We start from the raw sequence: 7,795 nt of genomic DNA, 5'->3' as shown, positions 1-7,795 counted from the left end.
AGTCCCTACACAATACCACAAATCCACACGAGGCATATTCTTTGGACAAGGTCACTCTGTGACCTGTACCTTTATTCACAGGACCAAGAAGTGATGACCCTGCGTGGGATCTCCCTTTATATACCCGGATGACCAGGTGAGGAGTGTCTCCCACAAGTTCATCCCTGTGGTCAAGGTGTGCATTTCTTATGTATATACAGTATTACAGTGTTGTTACATAAAGGTTACATACATGACATCACCTCCCCCTCAACATCTTATTGGGATCATAGGTTAAATCTCTCGGGTGGTCTGCGCTCTCTCGTGGAGCGCCGCAGTTGAGGCTCTGGTTGTTGAGCCTTGGTATGCGTCTCTGTCACCTGTGGTGATTTCAGCCTGTCCGGGCTGGCCGCAGGGACTGTGCATGCTCCTGAATGTTCTTGTTGCTCGTTCACTGGCAGTGGTGTGGATACCATCTCATGATCTTCTTCAGGTTCCTCAGTGTCCATGCTGAACCTTTTTTTTTACTTGGTCCAGATGCTTGCGGCATATCTGCCCATTGTTAAGTTTAACCACTATATGACCCTATTCCCCTCTTTGTCTATTACAGCACCCTCAAGCTATTTGGGCCCCAAAGCGTGAGTGAGAACAAATACGGGGTCATCAACTTCTATGCATCTCCCCCTTGAATTTCGGTCATGGTACTCGTTTTGGGACTGGCGCTTGCCCTCAACAATGTCAGACAGGACTGGATGAATGAGGGACAGCCGAGTTTTGAGTGTTCGTTTCATGAGTAGCTCCGCGGGCGGGACCCCCGTGAGCGAGTGCGGTCGGGACCTATAGGCCAGCAGGAGGTGCGATAGGTGGCATTGAAGGGAGGGTCCTTGAATCCGGAGCATGCCTTGTTTTATGATTTGCACCGCACGTTCCACTTGGCCATTGGAGGCCGGCTTGAACGGTACTGTTCTGACATAGTTAATGCCATTACCCAACATGAACTCCCGGAATTCGTAGCTTGTGAAACATGGGCCATTATCGCTAACAAGGATGTCCGGCAAGCCGTGGGTCGCAAAGACCGCACATAGACGCTCCACGGTGGTGGATGTCGTGCACGAATGCAAAATGATGCACTCGATCCATTTCGAGTATGCATCAACCACAATGAGAAACATTTTTCCCATGAACGGGCCCGTGTAGTCTATGTGAATATGTGACCATGGCCTGGGGGCATTACCCAGCTGGGCACACGTCGTGCACCTGCGAACAGTGTTCCAGGTCTGAATCAATTCCTGACCACCACACATGTGACTGGGCAATGGCCTTTGTCAGCACGATGCCCGGTGCTCGCTGTGGAGTTCCCTGATGAATGCCTCCCTGCCCTTCTGAGGCATAACTACCCGGCTGTCCCATAGTAGGCAGTTGGCTTGGATGGAGTGCTCATCCATCCGTCTGTGAAACAGTCTGACCTCTTCAGGGCATGCTCCGTGTGCGGGCGCCCAATCCCCAGTCAGGACACATTTCTTAATCAAGGATAGGAGGGGATCTCTGTTGGTCCAGATTTTGATCTGGTGGGCTGTGATGGGGGAGCCTGCACTGTCAAAGGCATCGACAGCCATGACCATCTCAGCGCTTTGCTCCGCTGCCCCCTCATTGGTGGCCAGTGGAAGCCTGCTGAGCGTGTCAGCACAGTTTTCGGTGCCGGGCCGGTGCCGGATGGTGTAGTCATACGCAGCGAGTGTGAGAGCCCATCGCTGTATGCGAGCTGACACATTGGTATTGACAGCCTTGTTGTCTGACAGCAGGGATGTTAATGGCTTGAAGTCCGTTTCTAATTCGAACCTCCTGCCAAAAAGGTACTGATGCATCTTTTTCACCCCATAGACACATGCGAGTGCTTCCTTCTCAACCATCCCATATCCCCGTTCAGCTTGAGAGAGCGACATGGAGGCATAAGCCACAGGTTGTAGTTGGCCCTCAGCGTTACCCTGCTGCAACACGCATCCAACCCCATAGGACGATGCATCACATGTCAGAACCAATTTCTTACGGGGGTCGTACAGGGTCAACAACTTATTTGAACAAAGTAGGTTCCGCGCACGATTGAAAGCCCGTTCCTGACAGTCCCCCCAAAACCAATCGCAACCCTTACGCAGGAGCACGTGTAGTGGCTCCAACAATGTGCTTAAATTTGGCAGAAAGTTCCCAAAATAGTTCAAGAGTCCCAGAAATGAACGCAACTCCGATATGTTGCAGGGCCTGGGCGCTCGTCGAATCGCCTCCATTTTGAATTCGGTAGGCTGAATCCCGTCTGCAGCAACCCTCCTGCCCAGAAACTACGGAATGGATTTGAGCAGGCTTTCCATGTTTCTTTGAAAAATTGCGGCCGCTGATCGAATGCCAAACGGACACCTGTTGTGAACAAACAGTCCCTTGTGCGTGGTGATGGTGGTCAGTAGTTTAGATTCATTGGCCAGTTCTTTGGTCATGTAGGCTGAAGTGAGGGCCAACTTGGTGAACAGCTTGCCATCTGCCAGCGTGGCAAAAAGGTCCCCCACTCTCGGGAGCGGGTATTGGTCTTGTAGGGACACCCGGTTGATAGTGGCCTTGTAGTCACCACAGATCCTGACCGAGTCATCCGCTTTTAAGGCGGGAACGATGGGGCTCGCCCAGTCGCTGATTCCAACGGGCGAGATGATGCCCTCTCTCAGCAACCGGTCCAACTAGCTCTCAATTTTCTCCCGCATCACATACGGCACAGCTCTGGCTTTGTGGTGCACTGGTCTGGTGTCCGGGGTGATGCGAATCACTACTTTGGTACCTTTGAATGTCCCGACACCAGGTTGAAATAGTGACTCAAATTGCTGTAGGACCTGTGAGCATGAACTTCGCTCCACAGATGACATGGCGTGCACATCCCCCCATTTCCAGTTCATCTCAGCTAACCAGCTCCTCCCCAACAGTGTGGGACCATTGCCCGGGACAATCCAGAGTGGCAGCCGGTTCACCTATCCATTGTGTGTGACCGCCAACATTGCACTGCCTGGCACTGGATTGATTTCTTTGGTGTACGTCCGTAATTGCGTCTTAATGCGTTCTAGTTTGGGTCTGCTGGCTTTGAGTGGCCACAGCTTTTTGAATTGTTGGACACTCATGAGTGACTGGCAGGCCCCCGTGTCCAGCTCCATGCGTACAGGGATGTCGTTTAATAGGACTTTCATCATCATAGGTGGCGTTTTGGTACATGAGCTGTGAATGTTTGCCACATGAACCCGCTGAACTTCAGCGTCCATTGATTTGCCCCAAGCGTCATCCTGCCTCGCAGACCCCTCATCTGGTTCATCTGCCTCGTATATTAGCCTGGTTACAGGCTTTCTGCACATTATGGCTAAATGGCCACTGAGGTTACAATTTCTGCAGACAAACTGTTGAAACCTGCAAGTCCTGGCATCATGTCTGCCCCTACACTTCCAGCATGAACTGAAATTCCCATTGTTGTGAACAAAAGAGCTGTTACAAGGCATTCCTCGCTGATTGTCCCTTTGACTGCTCTTGAGCACCCTGTTAGTGTGTGTCAATGGCCCCACCCAGGCCGCATTGTCCACTGGAGAGGCTTAAATGTCCGTTCAGCCTGCCATTGTCTCTGTTGGAGACTTACTCTTGGGTCTATTGCTGCCTGGGGTGTGTCAAACTGCCCTTGGCTGCCTGCGGGGCTCTGTGTCGCGTTTATGATATTGACTCCCTGATCCATCGCCACGTTGGAGTCAGAGTTGCGCGCGTATATTATCTTGGTTTCCTCCTCCCCCGCCATAAAAGTCTGAGCCATCAACGCTGCTGCTTCCAAGGTCAAGTCCTTGGTCTCAATTAGCTTTCTGAAAATCCCAGCATGACCAATGCCCTCACTAAAGAAATCCCTTAGCATCTCCCCCCTGCAGGCGTCTGTGAACTTACAGAGGCTGGCCAAGCGCCGGAGGTCCGCAACAAAATCCAGTATGCTCTGTCCTTCCCGACGATGGTGGGTAGAGAATCTGTGTCGGGCCATGTGTACGCTGCTCGCCGGTTTGAGGTGCTCACTGATTAGTTTGCTGAGCTCTTCAAAGGTTTTTGTCCGCCGGCTTCTCGAGTGCTAACAGGTCTTTCATGAGCGCGTAAGTCTTGGGTCCACAGCTGGTCAGCAGATGAGCCCTTCGCTTGTCAGCCGCTGTGTCTCCCAGCCAGTCCTTCGTGACAAAACTCTGCTGGAGCCTCTCAATGAAATCGTCCCAGTCCTCACCAACACAGTACCGTTCATCTGTGCTGCCGGTGGCCATTCTCGTGGGTCGTTGATTCCCGTTTCTCGTCGCCACTGTAAAGTCCTTACACAATACCACAAATCCACACGAGGCACATTCTATGGACAAGGTCACTCCATGACCTGAACCTTTATTCACAGGACCAAGAAGTGATGACCCTGCGTGGGACCTCCCTTTTTATACCTGGATGACCAGATGAGGAGTGCCTCCCACAAGTTCACCTTCTGTGGTCAAGGTGTGCATTTCTTATGTATATACAGTATTGCAGTGTTGTTACATAAAGGTTACATACATGACACCGATGACCTCTGGATTTTGGAGCCGGTGAGGGCCCCAACAAAGACTGCTCTCCCTGCACCTGTGCAGGGGCAGACTCGGTCATTGGGTCATGAGGCAGCATGTTGGGTACTGACTGAAGAGGCGGAAGTGGGTCAGGAGTGGAAACGCTTTGAGTGGAGTTCTCACTTCCATGTCCCCTTTTGCCATCATCCCTCTCATGGACCAGCCGCACTGCACTGCTACCACTCTGCTTGGTGCAGATCAGTGGCGTGCTGTAAGGCCAAGGCTAAGGTATCTGTCATCCCATTTAAGGCGGCAGGCATGTTGGCATCCAAAGTATGCAAGGCGTGTATGGACTCATTTTATTGCTGCATTTGATGTTCCATGGAGCTGGCAACTCTACTTGTGGAAGAAAACATTATCGCAATGCCCTGCGACATTAACCCACTCCATTCTCTCTGCAATCGCAGTCAGTGTGCTTGGAAGACCTGTCAGTACATTGCACATTCTCTGCTGCTCCTCAATGATTCTCCTCTTCATCAACGGTCCCCAGGTTACAGCATTTATGTCCAGCTGAGCATTGCTTTCTTCCTCCCATTGCTGGGGAATATCTCTCTCTGATTCATAACTGACCCCAGCAGTTTATCAAAGGAGGCATCATTGAAGGGGGTCGCACCTTTGAACATCCTCAATCTATTGTCACACTCTTGTTTCTCTTGATTGCAACTCCAACTCCTCCAAATTCCATCTTTGGACTGGCCCTTTAAATACTGGAGTTGTGATCGCGTCATACAGATCCTCATCGCGCTCGCTGCCGCGCATCTGACACCAAACACGGAAGTAAAATGATAATGAATTGGCTGAGTTAAAAAGCCACTGACAGGTGCACTGAACTTACTTCCGGGTTTCCCATGATCCCAATGCACCTCCGAGTTAATATCGGGGCCATGATTTCCAATGCTCCATTGAACTAATTCAGAATAATCTGAAAATAAGGGTCTACTGCCTGATACATGATCAGTGCTTTCTGTCCATAAGATATGAATACCTGGAGAGTGGCAGAATGTTTGGAATAATGCAACCATGATCCTCCTGCATCCCCCAATCTTTCTCCTGTGACCAATCTCTGTAGGTCCATTCTAATCAAGTTGTTCCACAGATTTCAGCTGGGTCTCCTTAGCATGGCCACAGATGGATGCTATTTCCTATCTTTCAGCACTTTGCCAGGTGCCCCTTTAAAAACTCTGTTTAGTTTACATGTAGTTTAACCAGAGCAGCAGTGTTACAGGATGGGGCACAGCACAGCTTGCTTCCCAAGTCATAAAGAATACGTCTGCTTCACCTTGATGCTTAAAAAAAAAATCCCTCTCTCTTAAATCCTGGCTTTCTGAGACTGAGACCAACAAACCTGGTGCCAGATCATTGTAGGACTTTTTTTTGTGGAGCCGAATCATTTCTGGAACTCAACTCATTTGTTATTCTTACACTGCAATGGGCTAACTGAATTGTAACTGTAGCCAAGTAGGTACCAGTTTTGGCTCCAAAATCAATTAAGTGGCCACTTTTAAGCCAATCACATTTACTGTTTGGTTTCAAAGTATTTTCATATGGGTGGCCCATCGATTCACTTCACTGATTAAAGCTAAGAATGTGACTGATGTGTTGCCACTACCAGCAACCCCAAAGTCATTTTCTTCATTTATATACAATAAGATACTTTGTTTTTCTTCTACTTCTTGTATCTTCAATGATTTAAATACTTTTTGAATCATTCAGTTCTTATGAAGTTGCAGTTCTTTCAATCCATCATATTTTTGACAATTTCTGGGGGAAACACATTGCAATTTCAATAGGAAAAGTTTCATTCCTCCTGGCACCACCAAGAGAAAAATATTCAACTATTCTCTGAATTGTGCATCTTGTCATCCTGTTACATGACCTGATTGTCACCACAAGAGTCTGGTCAAGGTGTTGTCAAGCTGAGACACTCCACTCATGCCTGTGCACTGAGTTCAGATGAGCATTGTCAAAGGGCAGCGGTTAATGGGCAAAAGCAGGAGGTTGTTGAATGTATTCAACCCTTTGCCAAAACTGCAAGCTGACTGGGAAATGATATGCCTACATGACAATTTGTTACATGTTTGGAGAAATGTTCATCAGATTGACCATTGGGATAAATCTACTCTGAACTTAAACCCGGGGGCAGCAGGGGATGGGGAAGGTGGGTATAGCATGCTTCACACCCACTGATTTGGTTGGAGATGGACTATGTTCATACTTTTACAGCCCAGCACATTAATATTGAGTGCCAGCTCCTGGCATATATGGTGCTCATTCTGGGAGCACAGTACTTTGTGGGTAGCAGAAAACCTTGCAGATAGGTCTTGAAGGGGAACAGCTTTGTGGAGCCTCAAATTACACTGCAATACTTGGTGATGGAACAGGCTGAAAGAACAGCCCAAAGAACCCTAAAATTCTCAAATGCCAGCATTGAGACGCTGTTGGAGTAAGTATGCTTCAGAAGTGCAATTGTTCTTGTCACCCATGGCCAGTGGCCCCATTGAAGAGTGGTCCAAAATGCAAGGTAGGGGGTGGCAACCCTTGTCAATCTGCACAGTAGCTGCCAAAGCACATGGATTCAAGAGTCCAAGAGGTTCAGAGACTTCAATAAGTCTGCTAGGGATGGTCCAAGCACTACAGCATTATCTAAAGCATATGTCATACTATCTTTCATTCATTTCAATGCTTACCATTCATGACCGTTTTGCCATAGGGCACCTTCAGCATCCCAAATAGCTACTTATAATGAGCCTTCACGCAACTCAAACTGTACACTACTTTCCATCCTTATCATGATAGCTGCATGAAGCATGTCCATGTAGTCACATCTACAATGGTCCCTTTAAAAAGATCATTCTCAAGATGTGGCTGTCACTGACAAATATTTGTTGCCCATCCCAATTACCCTGAGAAGGTGACAGCAGACCAACTGAGTGGCTTGCTCGGCCACTTCAGAGGCAACCACATTTGTGTGGGACTGGAATTACATATAGGCCAAACCAGACTTCCTTCCCTGAAGGGCACGAGTGAACCAATTGGATGTTTAATGACAATCCAGTAGTTTTATGGTCACTTTTTAAAAACTCAATTCAAAATCTCAAACTGCCATGGTGGGATTTGAACTCATTTTTTCTGGATTATTAGTCTAGGCCTCTGGATTACTGGACCAGTAACATAATCTCTACACT

Source organism: Pristiophorus japonicus, chromosome 8 (genome assembly GCF_044704955.1).
Source record: "Pristiophorus japonicus isolate sPriJap1 chromosome 8, sPriJap1.hap1, whole genome shotgun sequence".
NCBI classification, from domain to species: domain Eukaryota; kingdom Metazoa; phylum Chordata; class Chondrichthyes; family Pristiophoridae; genus Pristiophorus; species Pristiophorus japonicus.
This window is presented reverse-complemented; position numbering follows the sequence as displayed.